Here is a 26,643-nt window from a genome sequence, read left to right as displayed (position 1 = left end):
CCTCAGTCTTGAAGACAGATCTGTGTGGCACACATATCCATTACATAGTGTAAAAGATGAAATTATGAAACAAATAGAGGAAAATATTGATAAATATTCCTAAAATAGGACTCAGAAGGACTTTTGAGACAAGAAGAGTTGACAGAAGAGTTGTCAGACAAGAGTTGTCAGACAAATCAGACAAGAATTGTAAAACAGCGACTGTGACAATTGGTTTTATCAAGGTTGGGAGTATAGGTGGGAAGAGAAAGCAGTAGAAAAAGCCACTAGCATCTCTGTGGTCCAGGTGTGATTTCCCTTGCCTGCAAGGCTGGACATCTGGAGGACTGGCTTTTCCTTCCAGTAGCGATTTTCTCAAAGCCCTGAGAAATAGAGCATGCCTGCCTTGGCTTGTGACCTGAACTGTTTGCTCCTATTAATTCACAGAATTAATTCACACTTGTGTCTGGTAGGGAGGGGCTGGTTTCAATCACCCAAAGTATTTCAAACTCAGTATGCTTATAAGAAAGCATGATCTCCAGAAAATATTCCCCTACCTCTCCTTACAATTACACATCACAGGTGGCCTCACCCCAGTTTTGTGAGTCTGTTTTAAAAAATCAAGCAGCTGCTGAACATCTAGCATGGTGGACTTTTTTCCAGGTGTGCTCTCTCAGTGTCCCATGTTGTCACTTGTTACTTTGTTCTGAACCCTTGGGAAGGCTGATGCATAGAGACTATGATGCTCTAAGAAGAAAGAAGGCATCCTCAGGGTTAATAATAATTATGATAATAGCAGCCACAGTGACTGTACCAGACACTGTGAGAAGCACTTTCATATATCATCTCACCAAATCATCCTAAGTCTCCACTTTACAGATGTAGGAAGTGAGACTTAAAGTGACCAAGTTGCCCCAGGTGACACAGCTGGAAGCACTCTCTGGAGCCACCTAGATGTGAATTAAGATCTCTCTGACTCCAAACACCTCACTCTTTGTACTACCTCCATTTCCTCTCGTGCCCCATTCAATGAGACAGGCTATGGAAACCACTTAACATGCAGCTTTAATTAGATCAGTGTTTCTGAGTCTTGGCTTCTCATTAGATTCATCAGAGAAGCTTCCAAAATCCTATTGTTTCTAGTGAAAAGCCAAGTTTGGGAACTATATATTAGATGCACACGAAAATACCCTAGAATACAAAATTGGTGTCTTCTTAAAAGCTAATGTTACCTCTCTTCCTAAACTTTGAGATTGTATCATTGGATATCCTGTGACTACTTTGAGAGTTTTGTTTACAATTTTATTTTCATGTTAACCTAACAGAAATGGTAACTAAACAAAAACACAGAACATAGAGGCTCTAGTTGGCCTAGAAATTTTAGGTGCTCAGGCACCTTGGTGGCTCAGTCAGTTAAGTGTCCTACTTCGGCTCAGGTCATAATCTCACAGTTGGTGAGTTCGAGCCCTGCCTCAGGCTCTGTACTGACAGCTCAGAGCCTTGAGCCTGCCTCAGGTTCTGTGTCTCCCTCTCTCTCTGCCCCTCCCCTGCTCACACTCTGTATTTCTCTCTGTCTCTCTCTCTCTCTCTCTCTCTCTCTCTCTCTCTCTCTCTCAAAAATAGACAAACATCTAAAAAAAATTTTTTTTAAGAAATTTTAGGCACTGCCATGCATCCTTATGTGTGATCGGGAGTTATAGCTCTGAACAAAATTAGAAGGCCTTGGTTCAAGTTTCAGCCCTACCACTTACTACCTATGTGATTTTTTTTTTTCACCTATGTGATCTTGATCTTGAAATAACTCCTTGAACTGAAGGAGGCCAACTAGATATTTGAACAGCAGAATGACAGGCTGGGGTTTAGGGGGAACCTTTTTCTAGAATATTAGAAAACAAAAGACCAAGATGTTGTTCAAGGGCAACCAGGGTATTAATAATGCTACCTTCACCCACCCATTCCAATCTTCATGAAGTTCAAGATAAGGAGAGCAATCTGATGCTGATTTGGGCTTAAGAGTTAGGAGACCCTGTTTTTTGTAAGGGCTCCTTAAACTGGAGCATATACATCATTAGCCTTAGTTGTTCGAAAATGAAGACATAAGATGCGAGCCTGCAAGAGCAATGACATAGCAAGAATCTGGTATGACCTCAGATCTTGTAAAGATCCTATCCACTGGGGAAGTGGAAGCCCAGTGTCCCATGCCAAGGACTGCTGTATATGCTTCTGCCCTGTGTATTCTACTCAACTCTCATTCAGTAACTTAGGACCTTAATTGACTTGGCATGTGGCATCTGTCCCAGCTCTATTACCTTCATGCTTCTAGATTGACAGAGAAGTACTAGGTATGAGATTTGAATTGAGATAAAGGTTGTACAGTAAAAGGAAATAATCACTTCTTACACACTACAAACATGGAAGCAGCTTTGGAGCCAGCCAAGGACCTCGTTGTCTTCTCCAGTTGCAATGCTCAGGCTCTCCCTTTCAGAAAAAGAACAGCATTGTGTCTTGCCTACCATCTAATTTAATCATACAGCCCATTTCCCAAACTTTCCTTCACAAGTACCAGACAGGCTCATGATCACTCCTACATTTTGTTCCTTGACATTCTGGAGAAGCATTGATTTGCTTGTGTCCTTTAAGGTTGCTTAGCAATGAAACCATAGGAGGCAGGGCCAGTAGCATGGAATTTCACAGGTGGCTCTTGCTTCTCCCTGTTGCATTGGTTTCCACCCTCTGTTTCAATGCATTTTAGTCTTTTTATTGCTCCGTAAAGTCTTGATCTCAGTTTTTATATTACAAGACTTATGTTTGTGCCTGTTCTCTTGCAAACCACCTTGAAAACATTTTGAAAGCATGAATGGCACACACCGTAGACAAGTTCTACCATTTCAGACTTCCATGTCTGTGGTGAGAGCATGGCATACACCACGTTAGGTGCATGCCAGTGAAGCTCGGAGCCAGGGACACATCTGGAAATTCACTCTCGTGTGGAGCCACCCAAGAAATCTGATCAGGCATCTGACAGACTTCTGCCATGCTAGAATAGGCACAGAAGGATGAGCTGGCATCCAGAATATCACATGGCAACCATCCCTATCCCTGGGGAAGCTTTGCCAGGAAGCTTATTTACTACAATGAATTGTATAGAACAGAAATATTAGGGTTTTGACATTGGGGGTTCTATCAGCACATTTGTGAAATGGCAGAGGATGAAAAGAACAGGAGCTTGGGATTAGACAAGAACCTGGGTCTGAACCTCAGGCAAGAGAGACACAAGATTCATAACCAAGAGAGCGCACAGTGTAGCGTGGTGCTTTCCCTGACACGCCAACATGCACTCACATCTCACTAGATCCCTGCTCTTCCAATCCTACCAAACAGAACCTGGCAAGCCCAGCTCAGAAAGGGGTTTATGGAGCCAGGCAGCCTCCTTAACTGTAGCAGAAGCCTGTCAGATCTTACTTTAAATGTCATGAAACCATTTTTTACAGGGATATAAATTTCTAAATTAGCTTTTTCCTTTACACATTCCTTTGGCATATGTGCTAAGCACATGTTTAAAAAAAACTAGCTATAGTTCAATTCTGATTTTCTTACTTTAAAATGATCAGCACTTCACACTCTTATGCATAATTCATCATGTAAACCATACATCTTTTTTGAGTTCACAGGAGGGCACACAAGTGCGAAAATACAGTTTTGTGGGTCATACCAAGTTAGCACCTGCAGGAATCTCATAGTTGGACGTGGGTCATACCAAGTTAGCACCTGCAAGAATCTCATAGTTGGACCTGTTACCATCCAGGTGACTCCAGTGCACAGGTTTTCAGCTGGAAGTATCTGAATATCACTGTGCAGCATTTGGAAATGGTTGTGAAGAAGAAAAATGTTACAACATCCTGCTTCAGGGCACTAGATTTTTTTCTTTACCTACTAAAGTTTGAAATTAGGACTTTGTTTAAACACACATCTTCATGTAGGTTTATGTTGTTAGAAACACTTCTGTTCACTTTAACATCCCTGGAACTACAATGCATATTGCAGTTGCTGTCAGCCAGGCAGCACTCATGACAGTCATCATTGTCTGTGCACAGGTGAATGTTGGTTGTAGTTGTTCACCTCATCTCTCTATTTGAGGCAAATGCACCATTGGTACTATGCATGTTTAAGTGCTGTTTGAAGAGTTTCCACACACACACACACACACACACACACACAAAGGTCACAAAGATTCACTGTGACAAAGCATGGAAACAAAAAGTTGCATTTGCAAAGGGCATTGAAGTAGGGCAGCAGGGCCGAAATTTGATATTTGTGGAAAAAACGTCCATGATTGTATGAATGGTCTCCATTCCATAAACCAAAGCAACAATTAAACTCTAGATGAAATCAAAAGAAGGAAAACACTTACATAACAGTTGAAATCGGGTTGTGTTTTTTTCCTGAGATGCTTGCAAAAGGATTGGCAATTACTTCATGATGTAAGTGAAGGGATATATGGTAAATGTGTCTAGGTAAGTCTAAAGGAGCTCTTTTAATAAGTATAAAATAAAAATTGTAATTGCAAGAAAGCATTGTGTCATACTTGGTATATTTTTTTCTTACTCATACATAAAACAATAGTATTTTACTTCTTTTAGTTGATGGAATCCGGTATTTAAAACAATAGCTAAAATTTTCTTAGATAACTGTTATATCTATTGCCCAATTGTTAATAAGGGAAAACTTACAAAATTTACTCCCAGAATTACATGTCTGGCCACAACCTGATGCATCCTCAGATGGTTTTGACATGAACAACAAAGATTTCATGGTCTTACAGATGGAGATGCTAAAGCCCAGAATCCAAAAGTCTCCATTCAGTCAGTGGACATTTATTTAATCAAATGGACCATGAAAGTGTGAAACATGGATGCCCTTTTCCCAGTGTTCCATGTGGACACCTGGCTTAGAGGGGACAAGAGGGGAAGGAGAGGCAAAAAAAAAAAAAAAAAAAAAAAAAAAGGAAAAGCAGTTAGGAGGAACTTTAATTTCAGGCAGCTATTGATTTAGCCCTTAGCAGTGTTTATTTTCTTTAACCTCTGCTCCAGGACACCTTCTCCACAATTCCCTCTCACCTTTTCCTTCTCTCTCCATCCCCATCTTCTTCCTTTGTCTCTGTCCCCTCCTTCCCTCAATTGCTGTCCTTCTAAACCTTGAGATGGGGCCTGTAGGGAGAAAGCACAAACAGCAGGCCTTGACAAAACACTTTAAAAATTTATAATTGCCAGTCCTTTACTATCTCAAATCCTAGATCAGGAGTTGCATACTACAGCCTGCTGCCTCTTTTGTAAATAAAGCTTTATTGAGTCACAGCCACACCCATTCATTTACATCTTGCCTGGGACAGCTTTCACACTACAATGACAGAACTGAATAATCCCAACAGAGACCATATCCACAGAGCCTAAAATGTTTACTAGTCTGTCTATATAATGTGCTTTCCCAAGAATATTCTGCAGAATTCTAGTTCTGCAAAGTTAAACAGATGTTGCTGGAAAGAAGAAGATTCTCAGGTCAAATATTTTTAGAAACTTTGCTTTTCAATTACAGGACTTCTTAGAGCCTTTAATACCTGAATGTGAATTGTGAATTTCTGAGGATTGGCTCAAGGATGCAGCATTTTCCCAAGTTTATTTGGGACCATTTTTCTTACACAGCTCTTGATGGGGATAAAGTTTCTCAGAACACACTTTAGAAAATATCCCTTTAACAATATCCAAGATACATTATTAAGTAAGAAAAGCAAGAGGTGTCAAGGACACATTTACCTGTATAAAGAGTGGGAAGGGAAAATGTAGTTAAGGGTTTGCTTGTGAATGTTTCAATTATCTCTTGAAAGGTCCACAACTAATTTTTCAGGTGAGTTGAAGCTGGGAGGGAGACTTTTCACTGTATTTTCTGCATTTTGACTTTCAATCATACCGATATACTTTATTACCTAAATAATTAATTCATCTGTCAATCAACATAATTAAATTTTGAAACAAAAATGTAAGATGGTAAACCACTTTGGAAAACAGTTTGACAGTTTTTAACAAAGTTAAATATATACTTAACCATATGTCCCAGCAGTTCTACTCCTAGGTATTTACCCTAAAGAAATGAGAACATATGTCCATACAAAGACTTGTAAACAAATGTTCATAGCAGCTTTATTCATAATAGTCCTAAACTGGAAACAATCCAAATGTTTATCATTAGATGAATGAATGCAAACTGGGGCATAGTCATGTAATGGAATACTACCCAGCCATAAAAAAGGAACAAACCACCGATGCAGCAAATGAATAAGTTTCACAGATGTTATGCTGAGTGAAAGCGAGAAACAAAACAAGAACAGAAGAAGCAAACCTGTAGTGATAGAAGTCAGATTATTGGTTGCCCAGAGTAGATATAGGGGAGGAGATCTGACTGCAAAGGGACACAATGGAACCTTCCAAGGAGATGGAGATGTTCTTTATCTTCACTGAGGATACTTGTCACAAGTATACTTGGATACTTGTCATAAGTTTGTATACTTGTCATAACTCATCAATGTGTACACTTAAAATGTGTGGATTTAATTGCATATAAGTCACACCTCAATAAATTTAAATTTAAAAGGAGAGAAATAAATGTCTCCCTGAATCAATCAAAAGGGAGCCATGAAAAATGAAGGAACATTCAAGAATGAGAAGATGGAGTCAAGGTAGCCCTCCAGTATGATTGTACACAGGATAAGTCTCTGCCCTATAGTATGGGAACCCCAGAGAAATAGAAATGAGCAGACCCTCCCTGCATTGGTTCTCTGTTTGCTACCTGGGGATTCTGATTTACAAACCAGCTCTGCAGGAGCAGAGCTACTCCACCTGGTTGAAGGCCCCTATTGGCCATGAGTGACACTGGTGACCCTGTCTCCCACATGCTATGCACTGGATCATACTGTGCTTCATGCTGTCACTGATTGTATTCCTTCTGTATCTGATGAGACCTTGCTAATTCAAAGGGTAGCTCCAATTGTCATTTGGGGTGTAACAGTTGGTGAAAATACAAGCAACACAGCTAACTTTGCTACAGCTCTGAAAGAGTATCCCAAATGGGTTGTCTCCTGCTTACAAACCAATTGAGCTCCAAAATAAAAGACAGCAAAGAAGCCATTTGACTCTTAGAATACATCTCATGATGGAAATAACATTATGGGTGGTTAAATACATACATACATACATACATACATACATACATACATACATACAAGCCAACATCTTAAAGTCCACTGGAATGAACTAAGACATTGCAACCCAAATCTAACCTCAAGGCAGCCTGTGTTCTTTTTTCCCATTTTCACTTCAGTGCCAAGTGTGTTTTCATACTGAGCATAGGAATCAGCTGTATCTGCAGACCTTTAAAAGGTAATCTTTCTTACCACACAGTGAAAAACCCAGAGGCCGTCTTTGTTTACAGATGTCCATGTGTAATCTAGCAGATATGCTAGGCAGGGGTGCAGACCCACTGGGGACTGTAGCACATGAATGGGATGTGTAGCCAAGGCTGGGTAGGATCTGACTCAGAACCTGCACACAGAGCAAGACAGACCTGGGCTTGCAGCTCAGCCCTGCCACATACCAACTGTGAGATTTCAGCCAAATAACTTAAAATTCTTTGCGTGTTTCCTCATCTGTAAGGTAGCTATGACAATAATACCTAGTTTGAAAGGTTATCACATAGGTTTAATAAGATGACGTAGGGGTTCCATTTATTATTACTGTGTAACAAACTTCCCCAAACTTAGCAGCTTATGACAATGACACCATTTATTTTGTTCACAAACCTGCATTCTGGACAGGACTCAGTGGGGACTTCACTTGGCATGAACTGGGCTGAAATCACCTAAAGATTAGTTTACTCCCATTTGGCAGTCAATGCTGGAGACACCTACAGCTGGGGGCTTAAAGGGCTAGGGCTCCTGGGGCATGTCCATCTCTGTATGATCCATGGCAGCAGCATCTTATTGCATGTTATTTTTTATGAAGTCATAGTGATGGGGTTTTGGAGTGATGGTGGGGGTCTGGAGCTGACAATTAAGAAAGAATTCTTGAGATGTCTTTGGTTCAAAAAGGTGATTTTATTAAAGCATAGGACAGGACCGTTGGGCAGAAAGAATTGCACAGAGTTTGTGAGGAGTGACTGATTATATAGGATGGAGTTGGGGGAGGTAAAAGCAAAAGAGAGGACTCCACACAGATTTTCATATGCTAACGAGGATTCATAAGATACTGGAAGCCTAGCTATTGTCAAGTTAAGGTGGTTTTTTCTCTAGCAAAGCATTAACTTTAAGATAGTAGGGAATTCCTGGAAGAATGTTTTACTCTGCCTATCTCAAGTATTTGTCTATGGGCTGCAGGTTATAAGGAAATTTGCTATTTCCTTCTCACATCACCACGAAGGGGGGTGTGTTGTTAGGGGTCCAGGAAACTCAGTACGGGTTTCTGGAGATGAGGCTTTTGATAAGATTGGCATTTTCTTATCATTTACTAAGACATTTGTAAACTGATGACATGAGACTCATGTCCTGCATGACGGTGATCTCTATCAGTTAACCATTGTTTTTTTTCTTTCCTTTGTTCTTGGACACTCAGGAGTGCCGAGGGATGTCACACTTATCCCATCTAGGGTGGGGGCAGAGAAGGTTGTTAGTTTGTGCTTTGCCCCCAGCTTGCCTTATGCTTCCTCACTAATAGAACTTGGAACTCATAGTGTCACTTCTGCCACAGTCACAGGTTTACCCAGGTATAAGAGAACATAGACCTCATATCTCAATGAATGTCAGCATCACCTTGTAGGAAGAACCTGTGGGATGATATTTTAGGGCAGTCTTGTTTGAAAACTACAATGTGGCATTGTAGCAAAGTATATAGCACAGGTCCTATTATTTATATAGGACCAAATAAATAATACCTTTTTGACCATTACTATTGCCACGACCACTGTCACTGCTACACTTCTATTATTATTATTATTATTATTATTATTATCATAATTGCCAGTAAACATGAGACACCTATCACTGCTAATATTCGGATGCTTGCCCTTCTTTTGGTAGGTGAAAGCCACAGACACAATGTCACTTCCAAGAAATCATTTAATGGAAACCTTGCACTGGCCCAAAACTTCTGCAGCATAATTGCTTTAAGGGAAGTGAGGGAAGGTGATATCATTCATCATTGTGAATGGAGAGGTCTATGAATACACAAGCTGTAAAAAAAAAAAAAAAAAAAAAAAAAAGAAGAAGAAGAAGAAGAAGAAGAAGAAGAAGAAGAAGAAGAAGAAACCTGGGGAGCAGAGAGCAAAGACAGGTTTCCATATAAAGATGAGTTTGTTATGCACCTGCAACCTCCTCCCAGGTGATGATGTCCCATGGGGCCCCTTATCCCCAGCTCTCCTCTCCCCGAGGAAGAGTAATGCAGCATCAGCTTACTAAGTCCTTTAATTCACAATGTGTCATACCCACATCATAATGCATGGACTTCTCTGGATTCATGTCCCTCTGTGTAGCCCCACTGAAGACCAAGGGCAGAATTTAGACTTCATTAAATGAAAGGCATTTATTTGGTAAGTGCCCAAGAGAAAAAAAAAGATTATAAATCCAAAGTGCAAAATCATGGAGTTAGTGTAGAATTGTTTCTTAATGGAAAAAGATCTCTATAGCTACCCCGTAATCCTCCTGTGGCTTATGATGTTCTCAAGAAGTGGCTCTATTTAGAAGCTGACCCACTTGTCATGGGCTAGCTCCTGAGCTGTTGCAACTGCTCTCTTGCACTGTTTCTGAACCTAGGCTGCCAAGTCAGCTCCACATCCACCTAGTAGGGAGCACAACACAGAGAATAACAAGCATGCCTTTTGAGGTTGTGCTTGACAAATGCAAATTAATTTGACCTAGGGCAAAGAGTTTAGATTCCCTTTGTTCTAGGCTCACTTTAGATTAAAAAGGTGTAGAAGACTGCAGACCCAGTCTGGCAAAGAGGGCATTGTTTCCAGAAAAAGCAGCAACTGAAGCTGCCAAGCAGTGTGGAATGGAGCATTGCTGTAGGCTACCTATTTGTATTTCAAACTTACTAAAATGCCTAGACCATTTCTTGTGTGGCCTCCCCTGCCCTACGTCTTCTCTCTAACTGGTGTGGATGGTGGATGACATGGTCTTCTCTTCTAACAGGACCTGTCACCAGTTCCTCTGCATTCCCTTAGCAGTGCCTATCAAATTTGGTGAAATTGGAATCACCTGGAAAAATTAGATATGTATTTTACACTTTCAGAACATCTCAACTTGAACTAACCACATTTAGAATGCCCAGTAGCTACATGTGACTAATGGCTACCATATTGGAGAGTGTAGACTTAGATAATACTGTCTACTAGACAGTGTTATAAACCCCTTATATATTAACTTATTTAATCCTCACAAAAATCCTATAAGATAGTGTTTTTAATCTGATTTTATAGGTGAGGAAATTAAGGCACAGACAGTTTAATTTACCCAAGGTCACTGGGCTAGAACATGGGAGTAAGGGGTTTGAATGTTGGCAGTCTAGCTTCAGAGTCAACCACATTACCACAAGCCCTCCTGCTCAACCATAACTCTCTGGTGGATAGGGAGGAAAAATTATTTCTTTGTGTATTCACATAGCATAAACAATGCTTAGTTCAGATAGGACACCCAGTGAATATATGCTGAATGAATTAACTGAGAGGAAGATGAGGTGGTTATAAGGGATTTGTCAAATGTTCAGCCAACAGGATTAGATGCCTTCAATCATCAGCGTATATTATTGGGTAGGAGGAATAGATTTTTTTGGTGTATTAATTTTTTTATTTTAATTCCAGTATAGTTAACATACATTGTTATGTATAGTGATTCAACAATTCTATATATCATTACTCAATACTCTTCATGATTAAGTTTACTCTTAATCCCCTTAACCTATTTCATCCATCCCCTACACCCCTCACCTCTGATATGCTTTTTTTTAATTTTTCTTTTATTTCTTTTATTTTTTTTATTTGGTTTTATATATTTTTATTTTATCTATTTTTTATTTAAAATATTTTCTTTAATTAAGTAGATTCCATGCCCAATGTGGGACCCTGAGATCGAGTCATATGGTCTACCAACTGAGCCAGGCTGATATGCTTTATTTTAAATGAGTACCCTCAGTTAGTTTTTTTTTTCAAAAATAACATTTTTTCCTTGAAACATGTTTCAGAATAAATGGTTCTAAAAGATATATAAACCATTCCATCTAAGAAACGTTCCATCCATTCCATTCCATTATGCTATGGAAATATACAAAGAAATAATATTTCCTCCCATCCTTCAGGGAGTTATGGTTGAGCAGGAGGACCTTGTGGTAATGTGGCCATCCCTGAAGCCAGACTGCCAAGATTCAAACCCCTTACTTATATATATATGTATGTATATGTATAAGTATATGTATATACTTATATACACACACATACATATATACATAAATATATACACATATATGTGTGTGTGTATAAAAAAAATAAAATCCATCCAAGAATACACATTTTCTTCAAGTACACACAAAAGAATCCACATAAAAAGAGATATAACAAATATTACAAATTTAAGAAGACTGAAATCAGGTGTACATAGGTGGCTCAGTTGGTTAAGCATCCAACTCTTGATTTCAGCTCAGGTCATGATCTCACAGTTCATGAGATCAAGCCCCATGGCCAGGTCTGCACTGACATGGCAGAGCATGCTTGGGATTCTCTCCCTCTTCTTTTGCCTCTCCCCCATGCTCTTTCTGTCTCTCAAAATAAGTAAATTAATTTTCAGAAAAAGACTGAAATCATGCCAAATATATTTTTCAACCAAAATGGTATAAAACTAAAGATCAACAATAAACGAAAGCTGGAAAATCTACACTGTAAATATTAAATATTTAATATGTAAATATTAACACACTACTGCACAAGCAGTGGACCAAATAAGAAATCAAAGGTCAAATCAAAATATGTCTCAAAACAAAAGAAAAAGAAAACACAATATTCCAAAATCTACAGTGTGCAGCAAAAGGAGATGTTAGAGTGAAATTTATGCTATAAATGCTTGTATCAAGGGAAAAAGTTTAAATAAATAATATTATACCATAAGGAACTAGAAAAAAGACAGCTGAAATTTAGTAGAGGAAATAATAACAAAGAAAAATCAGAAATAAATAGAGACTAGAATAAACAATAACATAACACTGAAAATAATGACCAAGTTTTCCATAAAAATAAATAAAATTGACAATGCTTTCACTCCATTAAAGAAAAAAGAGAGAGAAGAGTCAAAACCTAAAATGAGAAATGGAAGAGAAAACAATACAACAGATAACCACAGAAATACATAGTGTGATAACAGATTACTATAAAAATTAGATACTAACAAATCAGATAACTTAGAAAAAGAAACCAGATAATTCCTAGAAATGCCCAAGTTACCTTGATTGAATCATGAATTTTGAATCCAAGAAATAGGAAATCTTCTTAGACCAATAACAAGAATGGAAATTGAATTAGCAAACAAAAATCTCCCAGCGCAGAAAAGCCCAAGAGCACATGGTTTCACTAGTGAATTCTACTAAACATTTTTTAAAAATATTTAATGACAGTTTTGGTCAAAATCTTACCAAGAATGAAATAGAGGAAACATTCAAAATCATTCCGTGAGGCCAGTACTACCATCATACCCAAAGCAGGATAATAACAATACAAGAACAAAAAGCCTAGTTTGTCTGATATAAGTATTGCTACTCTGGCTTTCTGTGGACATCCATATGCATGATAAATGTTTCTCCACCACCTCATTTTCAATCTGCAGGTTTCTTTAGGTCTAAAATTAGTCTCTTATAGGTAGCATATAGATGAGTCTTGGTTTTGTTTTTTTTGTTTTGTTTTGGTTTTTTTAATCCATTCTGACACCCTATATCTTTTGATTGGAGCATTTAGTCCATTTACAGTCAAAATAATTATTGATAGATATGTATTGTCATTTTATTATTTGTTTCTGGAGATTTTCTCTAATCCTTTCTTGTCTTTGTCACTTTTGCACTCCAAAGTTCCCTTTGATATTTTTTGCAGGGCCGGTTTAGTGGTCATGAAATCCTTTAGTGTTTTTTGTCTGGGAAACTCTTTATCTCTCCTATTCTGAATGATAGCCTTACTGGATAGAGTATTCTTGGCTTCAGATTTTACCCCTTCAGAACTTGAAAATATGCCACTCCTTTCTGGCTTGCCAAGTTTCTTTTTTTTTCTCCCAAGTTTCTATTGAGAAATCTCCAGCTAGCCTTATGGGTTTTCCTTTGTAAGTTAGGGATTTCTTTCGTCTTGCTGCTTTTAAGATTTTCCCTTTGTCATTGTATATTGCAAATGTAGTTATAATGTCTTGATTTGGCTTGCTTTTGTTGATTTTGATGGGAGTTTTCTGTGCCTCCCCGGATCTGGATGTCTGTTTCCTTCCCCAGATTAGGGAAGTTTTCTGGTGTTATTTCTTAAAATAAATTTTCTGCCCCCTTTTCTCTCCCTTCTTCTGGGACTCCTATAATATGTGTGTTATTATGTTTGATGGAGTCACTGAGTTCCCTAAATCTATTCTCATTTTGCATAATTCTTTCTGTCTTTTCTTTGGTTTCATTATTTTCCATTAGTTTGTCGTCTAGGCCACTAATTCATTCCTCTGCTTCTTCCAGCCTGCTTTTCATTACATCAAGCCTGTTTCCAATCACATTTTTTGCACTCTTCATCTCTGATTGATTCGTTTTTTAACTCTTTTATCTCTGTGGTAAGGGTCGCATTGATGTTGTCTTTTCTCAAGCCCAGTGAGTATCTTTATAATTGTTGCTTTAAATTCTCCATCAGGTATATTACTTATCTCTGTTCTGCTTAGACCTCTAGCCATGGCCTTATCTTGTTCTTTCATTTGGGATAAATTCCTCCATCTTGACACTTTGTCTGAGTCTATGCATTCTGTCTGTTAGAAAAGTCAGTTATGTCTCCTGCTTCTGACAGTTATGGCCTTATAAAGAAGAGATGATGTAGTGCTCAGGATCTGGTGCTTCAGGGAATGTCTCTGGTGTATGTTGCATGTACTCTGCTATTATATTTTGCTGCTGTATCCTTCAGGCCAGTTGTCTACAGAGGTTCTTCTTGCCTGCTATGCGCAGTGTTTGGTGCCTGGCCTGAATGTGGCAAGTTTTATCTTTAGGTGTGCTCTGGTTTGCTTGTGAAATGAAACCTGACACCAATGTCACCAGAACTGAGACCCTGTACAACTCACTCTCTGATTAGGCGACATAGTTGGGCAGGGGTTTGTGCTGGTCTTCTAGGGGCAGGGTCTGCCATGCTGTGACTAAGGCAAGCTTGACTGAGAAGGGCAGTCCCACCAAAGCATGGTGGGTGGGGCTTGATATAAGCAAATTAAGCAGCCAGTGTTGGTGCTGTGCTGCTTCCCACAGGTGGCTCTGTGTTTATGCAGAGGGGCAGGGGAGGGAAATGGCCCTGGCCAGCTCTCCTGTTCCCAGAGAGACATCTACATGAATGCTGCCTCCCAGGGTTGCTCTCCAAGATGATCTCCAAGATAATCTCCCCACTATGCCCCAGGTGTTTTTCAGATTGCTATTTCTATACTGTCTGCCCCTGGGTGGTTTGTCTGCCTTCTCTCCAGGAGCAGGGCAGTGCCCTCTGGGCTGTTTTCCAGCCAAGCCTCCTGACCTTTAAAACTCCAGATTTTAAGACCCACTGGTTAGAGAACTCATGAAATTCAGCCCCTCTCATTTTCCAATGGCTTTGAGGAAACATTCTCCTTGTCCATTCCCCTGTGTGCACCTCTCTCCTCACCTTGCCTCGCCTCACCTCACCTCTCCTCTCTCTCTCTCTCTCTCTCCTCTCTCCTCTCTCTCTCTCTGTCCTCTCTCCTCTCTCTCTCTCTCCTCTCTCCTCTCTCTCTCTCTCCCCCTTCTCTATAACCACTGCTCCCTCCCCTCCACAACACACATGATCCATTTTTCTCCTAAACTACATCTCCACACTTCCTTCCTTCTTCAGTGTGGTCTCTTCTCTCCCTTTAGTTGTGGAATTTGTTCTTTCAGTCTTCAGTACAATTTCTGGGGTAGTTAGGATGATTTGATAGTTATCTAGTGTGTTCCTGGAACAAGCCTAGGGTCCTCCTACTCCACTGCCATCTTCCCCTCCTCAAATTTGGGTGAGACTGATATTTTTAAATTGAATTTGAAAATACTTATTCTCTCAAAGGGCTTCCAGGATAATGAAAAGATGTCAGAAATACACAATGACAAAAATATAGATCTTACATATCATTTAGAGTGACAACCATGGTTATAATGACTAGGACCAGGAAAGGGCTACACCAAGAGACGGTATCTAAAAGTGGTGAATCTTTAAGGGAATATTAAGTGAGATGGAAGGAATATATGGTTAAGACACAGGACATAATGGGTAATATATGAGTAAGACATAGGAAAAGAATGACAAGGGGGGGGGATCATCCTCCTCCTCCTTATCAGCATTGATTGGATACTGTATGTTGCAGATATTATTCCCAGAAAGCATACTATGAGCTGTAAATTTGCATACTGGATGTTTTTTGGAAGTGTTCCCAGAATCAATACCTTTAGTAGAGTAAAGGAAGCAGTATTGGGCAGGGGGAGAAATTGGCTGTGATGCAGTCACACCAAAATCCTCAACCAACCCTATGGGGAACTCTGGAGCTGGAGTGGCCCTTTACGCTTGTCCCAAATTGAAGCAAGGAGAGTAGTCCTTTTAACAACAGGATCCGGTCATTGGATGCAAGTTTCCCAGGAAGAGTGTATATCCATGAACAAGGCAGCTCTGTCAACTGAGAGCAATTCCCAAAGAGAAACTCAGCTGTGTGCCATCAGCTGCCAATACTCCTAGTAGCTATAGAATAAGGACCTCCTTACTGGGGGTGGAAGGAGGAATCTAGATGGCAAGCAACATTGTCCACTGCACCAACTTAGTACAAAATCTTGAGAACTAATGAAAGAACATCATGGTGAATAGAAAGCACCAGACAGAATCCCAACATAGCCACCTTGCCTGGGAAATTGATACAAGGCCATACAACTAATGAGTGAATTTCTACCTAGTCCCAGTGTCTGTTTTCTCCCCATATCTCTCCAGGAAAGAGAAGAGGGAGGAGAAGGATAGAACTTAAGCACCCTTTATTGCAAAGAGTCCTATTCCTAGGTCTGTAGGATTTAAACAGTGTGTTCTAGATTTTAAAAGAAATTTGTGTCACATTTGTTCAGGGGGACACCACTTACCTATGTGCCTCAGTACCTGTTGTGGGAGCTGTGGCTAGAGTAAGGGAAGAACAGCTAACCAAATTTGGGGCAAGGAACCACCTCCCATCCTCCCCATGCCTAGGAGGTAGGGGCAGCTACCTTAGGCTACTGAAGAAGATGTCTACAAAAAACAACATTCTGGAGTTGGGCTGGGGTGGTGGTCCCCATGTCACCCTAGGCTTAGCCTGGGAGTAGAACATTTCAGGATGTGCTTCAGGTTTGATTCTGATCTTATTTTCTTTGGTTCAAGTCAGAGGCAGTGTTTGAACTGTGTGCTATGTATTCATCTTGGCTCCCCCTTGAATGTGTGACTTTGAATAAGTCTTTTAACATCTCTGAAACTTGGCTTTAGGGAATGAAACCCACCTCTTATAAAATATGAGTATTAATTGGGTTTTTAAGAGTAAAATACCTTCAAACCTAATTTGATATTTAATAAATGTGTGTTCTGATTCTGAACATAAGCATACTGTAAAATATAAAATGCTGAAGTGTTTTCGACCCATGGATAAATTCTGAAAAAATTCCTTTTCAGAATTTGCCAGAATTTTCTCTACCAATATGCATTTTAGTGCCCATCATGGGGAATGAGGTAATAGCAGCCATCCCCATGTCTGAGATCAGGATGCCAGTTTATCTAGAAAACACAAAGCTACCCTCAGCTTAGCCCTCAATAAATGTTTGTTGAATATATGAATGAAGAAATGAATGAATGGTGGAATGGTAGTAAGAGAATTCAGATTTCTCCTCTTCCAGGAAGACTTGCTGGGTTCCTCTGCCTTTCATGGGTTCCCTGCCAAGCTAGTGTACATCAAATCTGTTACATCCCACATAGTCTTGAATTACAGACTATCTTCCATTGTTCTTTCCTTGTTCTGTATATGTTGTTCTTATCTCCTTGGTTTGACATGCACAAGATGATTTTATTAGTTTTTCCTCCAGAAAGCTACCTCTAAGTCCACACTGAATTGTTTAAGTACCTAAATCCATAGATTTCTACTCCAACAGAGAAGAATAAAGAGGTGGAGGGTGGGTACCCTTGTAGTCACATGGATTAAGGTTTGTTCTTTTCTCCCTCATAGGGTTTTACGATAACTGAGTAAGATAATATATAAAAATCACCTAGTAGAGTGCCTGGCACATAGTAGTTTCTCAATAAGTGGAAATCTAAAATTAGTGAATAGTTATCAGTATTGGGGAGGAGGGACGAGCAGGGAGGGAGCAAAGCTTTAATCCCCAAGCACGCACAGCCTGGAGGGCTGACTCAGAATTCAATTGTGAAATCTAGCTCATGCCCAAAACCTAAATTATACCTTAGAGTATGGGCATTCTGCCTTGAAATGGGAAATTAGGCAATTTCACAAGAATGCACAGCTGTGTTGCCTGAGCCGTTTTGTTCCAGGCAAACTGGAACAGGCAGTGAACTTTGGCAACTGATGAGAGCCGTACCAGACAGTCTGCAGCCAGCCCCATCAGGGAACCAGGAGAATACCAAGCAGCCTTGCACAATGCTAGTGGAGAAGTTGCAGGAGCTCAGGAGCAGGCAAGCCAATGTGCCAGAGAGAGCAGACACCCTTCTTTGATGTCAGCCTCTCCACTCAGCCCACCCCTTCCCCTCAGGCTTGCTACTGTCCCTGCTGGCCTCCCATTTTCCTCTCAGTAAACAGCAAGCTCTTTGTGAAGAGGAGTGGGTGCTGAGAGATAATGCTTCAGACAAGCCCCAGAGGATGTCAGGTCAAAAACCCCAATGCTCTTTTTAGGTAAATGATTCTCAGGCATGATCAGGCCCAAACTTTGTGCCTTTTCTTCTTCCTTTTGAGAATTTAAAGCTGAAAGTAGACAGATACTAGTGACCTTGCCTATCTGACAAGGTCCTCAGAACTATCTAAGGGGCTTCTTAGGAGTCCCAAAGATTCTCTTATGCTCATTGAGAAGCCCACTGGCCAAGACCCCAAGCTGTGGGACTTCAGGCCCTGGAGGAGTCATTTTATTGGGTTTATAGGAGCCAAGCATCTGGAGACTCTATGGGCTTCACAGGGCTGGCTCCCCTGTCAGCTGGCCCTCAACATAAGTCCTTCTGTTCATCCTACTTCTTTATCGCTGTCATCAAAACCTACCCAGGGGCACCTGGGTGGCTCCAGTTAAGTGTCCAGCTTTGGCTCAGGTCATGATCTCACAGTTCACGGGTTCAAACCCCGCGTCGGGCTCTGCACAGACAGTGCAGAGCCTGCTTGGGATTCTCTCTCTTGTGTGCCTGCGTGCCTGTCTCACTCTCTCTCTCTCTCTCTCTCTCTGCCCCTCCCCAACTTGCACTTTCTCTTTCTCTCAAATTAAATAAATAAAAAGTTAAAAAACAAAAACAGAAAACCTGCCCAGAGCACACCCCTTCAATCAGGAAGCCAAAGCCAAGACATATCTCTGTAAAGCCCAATTCCTGGCACACACTTTCACACAACCCTTTAGAACTTTGGAAGAAAGAAGGCTTATTTGCTTTTGTAATTAGGAATGGAACGTGCAGCAGTGGGCACAATTGCGGAAGAGGATCTTAGGAGGATACATAGGATGTAGGTTCCGTCTCAGCCTTCTCCTGCCTCACTCTGTCTTATGCGTTGCTGTGTTCATTTGAACTAGTTAATGTTAACCACAAAAACAAGCAAAGTAAAAGTGAGATAAATACCCACATGAAGACACACGCAGGCTTTGTATAGCCACATCACAGGACTCACATTTTTTTACTGCTTTCTTCTGTTGACATTGTCAACAAATAAATAAACATCTATAATTTTGTTGTAAGCATTCAGCTGCAGATAACTCAAATGCATGAAATTAAGTATTCTTTTATTCCCACATTGTTCAGAAAACCTTATTCTGTTCCTTGTACGAGTCAGACAGTAAGCTAAGTTCTGGGGCTCCAGATGCTCAAGAAGTTCACAGCCCCAGGGGAGTGACCTAAATGTAGTAGAAACTAAAACAACAGTTGCTACCTGTTGAATGCCACTACTGTGTGGACCCTCTGTACCTCTTAGTCTCCTCTCGCACCTCTGAAAGCACCCTGAAGTTAGGCATCATCATCCTTATTATATAGCTGGGGAAAACAAAGCTTAACTAATTTGCCTGAGGTTACACAACTAGGAAATTACAGAGCCAGAATTGATCCTAAATACCATTAACCCCACCACCACCACCACCACCAGTCCCATGCCTTCCTACCACACCCTTGAATAAAGAACTCTGTAGGGAGAAGGGCCACAATATAAATGGGAACAGAGTGCCCTGGGAGCACTGCACAGGGAGCCATCATTTCTGACCAGAAATACTGAAGGGCCTTGATCTTGTCAAAACAAGTTGATGGGGCGCCTGGGTGGCGCAGTCGGTTAAGCGTCCGACTTCAGCCAGGTCACGATCTCGCAGTCTGTGAGTTCGAGCCCTGCATCAGGCTCTGGGCTGATGGCTCAGAGCCTGGAGCCTGTTTCCGATTCTGTGTCTCCCTCTCTCTCTGCCCCTCCCCCGTTCATGCTCTGTCTCTCTCTGTCCCAAAAATAAATAAACATTGAAAAAAAATAAAAAAAAAAAAAAAGTTGACAGCCAAGTTGGGTTTTTAGAGATTGATACATTATCACATAGCAGGAAGGGGGTATGGGTAGAAATTTTGAATGAGGTTAGAAGTATCTATCTATATCCAACACCTTATATGGCTCCCATGGTTAAATGGTAAGGCAATCTAGCCCCATAGTAATGATAAATAAGCCTTGGTTTTCATGCAACCTGCTTCCTGGGTCAAGGAAGTTGTGACTATATTAAGTGAGTGGCATTTACCCTGACCCCTCAGTTGGATTTTGAACAGATTTAAAAACTATGTGTTCAGGCTGTTGGTCTCTCTGTTTCACCTCCAAACTCTACACTTTGGATCTGAATGCAAATATTTAAAAAGCTGAGAATCAGAGGGAATATAGATAAATGTATCTGGCAATAGTCATGGAATCTTTTTTCCCCTTTCTCTTTCTTCAGGTAGGCTCCACAACATATCAGTAGCTAGGTTAAATTAGAATCCACCCACTAAGTTAAGAAAGATAGGAGGAGCTGGAAGCTGCCATTAGGGCGGCAGGGTGGGACTCAGTCTTTCCCCCTACGCAGTGTTGTATCTGCATGCCCCCTTCTGTGGACACATGATCTTATATCAGGTTGCTGGGAAAGTTGCCTGCAAACCTCCCTTCAACTATGTCCCCCTCCAGGACCCACGTGAAACTTAAAAAAAAAATTTTTTTTAATTTTAGAGTAGTTTTAAACATACAGAAAAGTTGCAAGAGTAGAACAGAGAATTCCTATGTACACTGCACTCGGTTTTCTCTTAGTAACATCTTATATTACTATAGTACATTTGTCACAATTAATGAAATGATATATTATTATTAACTGAAGTCCAGACTTTATTCACATTTTCTTCATTTTTCCCTAATGTCCTTTTTCTGTTTCAGGACTCTATCCAGGATATCACATCACATTGTCTCGTTTGGCACCTTTTGGCTATGATAATTTCTCAGACTTTCCTTGTTTTTGATGACCTTTACAATTTTGAGGTGTATCAGTCAGATACTTTGTATACTGTCCCTCAATTTAGATTTTTCATATGTTTTTCTTATCATTAGAGTGGGGGTATAGGGGAAGGAAAACTACAGAGGTAAAGTGCTATGTTCATGTCAAGGGTACATACTGTCGCCATGACTTTATCTCTGTTGATGTTAACCGTCATCGCCTGGCTGAGGTAGTATTTGTCAGGTTCTTCTGCTGTAAAGCTGGAACATTTTTTATTAGCCTTTTCCTTTTAGTTTGGCAGAGTACAAGCCAGTCGGGGCTGTATTTGTGTTCTTTCCCATGATGTCAGTGATATGTTCCCTGAATATTAATGATCCGTTATTTTATTAGAAGCTGAGTTGACCTTTTCATCCATCTAATTCTGACTCTTATTTTTGTTTATTTGAGGGAAGTCTTTGAGAGAATGTCTTTGGTGTATGGGTTTATGCCCCTATCATAGCTGATTTTCTTCCCTTCTAAAATTGTAGCTCCTTGAAGGAAATGGTCATATTCTCCAATCTGTGGCCACCATATACTAGCCTCCAGCTGTATTCCATCTGTCTCCCTGAGCCACAAAGTGCATGGTGGACCAAGAAGCTCCATGGCACTCCTAGGCTGCCATGTTCCTTTCTTCCTTTGGGGGAACTTGTAGCCTAAATTGGAGAAATCATGATGCTATAGAAAGAACCCAGAATTAAGATGTTTCCCTTTCCTTAAGTCTGAGCAAAAGAGAAGGAAAATAAGGGAACCCAAGTCAAAATCAGCATGTTGAGTTCCTGCACTTAAAAAAACAAACAAAAAATAACTCTGATCCATAAGGTGAGAATTATCACTGAAAGAGCTCTAAGTTCACTTCTATATAGGTCGTATTCCAGTCACTGTTGCTGCCTAACCAACCACCCCAAAACTTAGTGGCTTAAAACAAAAATAATAATTCATTTGGTTCATAAATCTGTGATTTGGGCAGGGATCACTTGTCTCTGCTCCATCAAGATTTAGCTAGGGTGGATTGTCTGGGGCTGGGAAATCAGTCTTCAAGATAGCTTACTCCCATGGATAGCAAGTTGGTGCTGGTTGTTATCTCAAAAGTTCCACTGGGACTGAAGTCCAGGGGCCTCATTTCCTTTCCACGTGGACTCTTCAATGGACTACTCAGACTTCCCCATAGCATGGTGGCTGGCTTCCAAGAGTAAGCACCCAAGAATAAGACATAGGAAGAAGCCAAACCACCTTTTATGACCTAGCCTCAGAAGTCATGTGGCTTCACTTCAGCCACAGTCATAGCCCCAGTCAGATTCAGGGGGAGAGAACAAAGACCTCGCCTCTCCACTAGGAGTGCCAAGTCACGTTTAAAAAGAGTTGGGTGGGTTGGGATGTATTGTGGTGATTATTTTTGGAAAATACAAACTACCACAGCTGACCAGTGAGTAATTTAGGTTTCTTATCCTTCAACAAATATTTGTTGTAGCCACAGTGTTACACTAGATATGGAGATATAACATTGAACCAGACACAGTCTCTACCTTCTGGTAGCTTACAATTCTGACATGCAAATAGATAAGATGCTATTTCCATTCAAAGAGATAGGGGTTAGAATAGGTTAGGCTTAGAGATTACAGGCACACAAGGAGGGATACCTAAAAGGTCTTCAAGACCAAGGAGGAGTCCTAGGTGGAAAATGTTTGTACTAAGAGGAGCTGAATGGCTAAGGCAAAAAAGCTAAAGCTGAAGGTAGAAGGCAGCATAGTTGTCCTAAGTGTTGCTATCTTTGGGGAAAGTTTTATTTTTTAATTGTAGTCATCATAGTTGTTACTATTGTTGCGTCATTGCCTGTCTTCATAAAATGTTCTTCTGCTCACGTAGGGTATTTTCCTGGGCCAAAAATCTTTCCGTTCCTAGGGTCTCAAGCAGCCAAGATCAGAGAACCTACATTTAAATCCTGGTACTTCTACATGGTAGCTGTTTTGACTTTAGACAAATGAATTGACCATATGTTAGCATGAAGATTATAGGAGGACCCCGGCTGCAAATTCTTGCCTGTTTCCTGTTCCTAAGAGAGAATCAGTGCTGTGTGTGCATGCACATATGTGTGTTCATATATGTATATAATATTTTCCTTACGAAGCTGTGTTATGTTAGCTTCCCAGAGTTATAGCACAAGGAAATTCATGCTGGCTGGAGGCCACAGGTATGGCTACTACCTGGAAGGAGGGCAACAGCAAAGATTTGCACCCTAAATTCCCTGGTTTCATAAAGAAGCCAAGGTCATAAGCATAAGTTACCTCTTAAGAGCATTTGTCCAGCACACCCTAAAGGCAATGATGCATATTTATTTCTGAGGGAAATCATGGTCTGAGAAATGAGGATTTCATGTTTGATTTTTAAAATAAAAGGGAACATTGAAGTTCAGAGGATGGAACACACTAGAATATCAGGACCAGTGATTTAAAGAGAGGATTGTGGGGGGCATCCAGGTGGCTCAGTTGGTTCAGCATCCAATTCTTGATTTCAGCTCAAGTCATGATCCCAGGGTCATGGGATCAAGCCCCACGTGAGGTTCTGCACTGAGCATGAAGCCTGCTTAAGATTCTCTAACATTAAAAAAATTATTTAAAAAAAAAACGGGGTGACACCTCAGTGGCTCAGTAGGTTAAGTGTCTGACTTCAGCTCAGGTCATGATCTCACAGTTCATGAGTTTGAGTCCCACATCGGGCTCTGTGCTGATAGCTCAGAACCTGGAGACTGCTTCGGATTCTGGGTCTCCCTCTTTCTCTGCCCCTCCCCTGCTTGCACTTTCTTTCTCAAAAATAAATAAACATTAAAAGTGTTTTTAAAAAATTCTTTCTCTCTCCTCTGCCCCCTCCCCTGCTTTCTCTCTATATAAAATAAAAAATAAAATATTTTAAAATATTTTTTAATTTTTAAATTATTTTTAATAAAAATTTTCAAAAAGCCTTATCATCTGTAAAGTGAAGGAGTTAGATACCAGAGAGTCCTAACATCCCTTCCTACTAAAAGGTAATAATATTGAAATTAGAAAAGCCCATTTCCTAGCAAGAAGGTGTGTTCCTGCCCATGTTGAGAACAGAACCCCCTGATGATCAGACTTGGTATGCTGTGAATACGCGTTCCTTTTGTTGTCAAAACATCACATGCGGAAGCTAAATTCCTAAGTGTTCTAGTTATTCATTGCTGCAAAACAAACTACCCCCAAAACAATGGCTTAATCATTTACTTTGTTCCCAAATGTTAGAGTTGACTGAGCTTACTGAGGCAGCTCTTACTTGGAGTGTCTTGTGTGGTTGCAACCCAACAGTGGCTGGGGCCACAGTTGTCTCTAGGCTTCTTTACTGTCATGTCTGATGCCTAGCTGGGGCTGGAACACCTGGGACTCCTTAGGCCTTCCTCTCGCTCTCCACGCAGTCACTCCACAGTGGCCTGGAGGCCACTGGACTTCGTACATGGGGCCAAAGTCCCCCGAAAGAAACTTGCAGAATGTACATGACCTTTTCTGTCCTGATCTTGGAAGTCAGGTGCTGTCACTTCTGCCCTGTTCTATTCGTCATGGGGGTCACAAAGGCCTACGTAGGGCCAAGGAGAGAGGAAACTGATCCTATCTCTTGGTGGGTAGAGTGTCCTTGAACTTGCAAAAGATGGGTGAGGTGCCTCTTGCTTGGTGACAGGGGTGACTCAGAAGACTTCTCAGACTCCTGATTCTATGATTCTGTCACAGAGTTTAAAGCAATGGGGAAAATGTCTGGCAGTAGAAATCTAGTTTAATGGGGAGGGAAGCTCTACTTAGAAGATGAAGACATTTAAATTACAAGGAAAATGAAATAGAATTGTTTAGATGTGGAAGGGAATTTTTTTCCATGTAAGAAATATGTCGTGTGCGTGTGTGTGTGTGTGTGTGTGTGTGTGTAAGCAATTTTAAGACAAAACTTAAACAGCAATATACATGATATGTCAGGATTGGAGAAGAGCAGAATTAAGGCCCTTTTATTGTACAAAAACAAGTTTCCCTAGTTACTTACAGGATAAAGTTAATTGGCCGTCTTATTAAAAACAACATCAAATCTGTCATATAGAGCCCTGAAAGAAAACAGGTAAGAGGGAAGAAAATCCAAAAGACCAATAATAGGAAATCAGTTCCTAAAAGATTGTGGATCATTGCTTTTGAATGTGCAGAGTAGCTTGATGGATGGGAGAAGGTGTGGTGCCAAGCAGATCCCTAAGTGAAAGTGTCTAAGAGTGTAGACTCTGGAGCTGAGGTGCCAGGTCAAATCACAGTTCACCATTCCCCACCTGTGTGAAAGTAGACAGGTTCCTGTACCTCTCTGTGCTGCTTTTCCCCCATTGCAACAGCGAGCTAATGATAGTGTTTGTCTCATCAGGTTGTTATGAGAATTAAATATATCAGGAGAGGCTTAGCCCTTCAAGCAGTGCATAGTACATAAGAAGCACCTCAGTACATTCAATTAGCCATTTCTCTCTTCACCAACTCCCTCCTTGCCTTTCCGGATGCAAATATCATGCCTAATATGCACTGTGGGCAGCCAACCAAATAAACATAAGAGAGAGGACTTTTCCTTTCCTTGGGCCCTGAGATCATGTATACATTGGACTTCTAGGTAGGAGGAGGCCTTCCTGTGACATCTGGTCACCCATCAGTCTGTGAGTTTCCACTCCCCACACTTGTCCTTATTCCAAGATACTTTAAAAATCAGTTCCACATTTAAAGCATGTCACGCTAGATTTTAGTTTTAGTCTCTCTCACATATTTGGAATTAGAGCCTCCAGAGGCTATTATGCATAATCTATGCAAATGATATTCAAAGAAGCGGTAGCCCCAGATTGTAGGGAGAGGAGTGAGCAGACCAACACAAACGGACTTGAATGAAAATTTGCATCTGTTAGGGGAGCCCCAGGTTGAAGGCCTTGCACAGTTATTGTGACATTGTGTGCCCTTCCATTAAGTTATTAACCTTTTATGCCAAGGAGGAGAGGTAAAGTCACATCTTATTTTCTTAATGAAGGTAACAGTGGAGGTTGAAGGAGGTGTTTGGGCAGTGCAACATTGTAGCAATTTTTATGACACAAATGAAAGTTGCTTCGAAATAATGGCTGTGGTCCAGGCTGTGTCCCCAACCTGATGTGTGTTCTTGGACAAGTCACTTTGCTCCTTCCATTGCCTCTTCTGTGAAATGAAGAGATTTGATTAAGTTACCTCTTAGGGCCCCCTCTCACTGTGACAGCTAAATGTCATCCTTCAAATGAAAACTCTGTGCACCCAGGATGACAGTATCCATTCATTGCACCAAACAAAGTTTTACTCTAAAGTCTAAAGGTCTGAGAGGTAATTTAACAGTCCTCACAGAGAGAAAAATAACCTTACAAGACACTGATAACTTAAAAAAAAAAAAAAAAAGCAACAAAGGCAAACATTTACTTATACTGTAAGTCTTATAGCAAGAAATGATTGTAGTCATATTACTTCCCAGCCGGGGGGATTTTAGTCCCTGGAATGTTCCGAGTGGGAAAGTCAGGAACATTTCTCTCCCCAAGTCTTTTAAAGACTAGGATGTGTTAACCCCTCTGCCTCTAGAGTGCTGCAGAAGTTCTGGAGGCCAAGGTGGCTCCTCTCCCACTCCCAGGCCTGTCACTGGGATCATTCAGGGTCTC

General features: G+C 40.6%; 1 protein-coding gene and 1 long non-coding RNA gene across 4 annotated transcripts in view; one reads left to right on the top strand and one right to left on the bottom strand.

The window, feature by feature from the left end:
• Positions 1 to 26,643, top strand: part of TMEM108 (transmembrane protein 108) — a 370,767-nt gene that overhangs the window by 324,309 nt on the left and 19,815 nt on the right. The window lies entirely within an intron of this gene.
• Positions 4,824 to 6,019, bottom strand: LOC122491983. Its single transcript, XR_006299501.1, has 2 exons — positions 5,097 to 6,019; positions 4,824 to 4,922 (listed from the first exon to the last, which is right to left on the bottom strand). It is a non-coding gene; the product is annotated as an uncharacterized LOC122491983 (long non-coding RNA).

The sequence above is a fragment of the Prionailurus bengalensis genome, chromosome C2, assembly GCF_016509475.1.
Source record: "Prionailurus bengalensis isolate Pbe53 chromosome C2, Fcat_Pben_1.1_paternal_pri, whole genome shotgun sequence".
NCBI lineage: Eukaryota > Metazoa > Chordata > Mammalia > Carnivora > Felidae > Prionailurus > Prionailurus bengalensis.
This window is presented reverse-complemented; position numbering and strand designations above follow the sequence as displayed.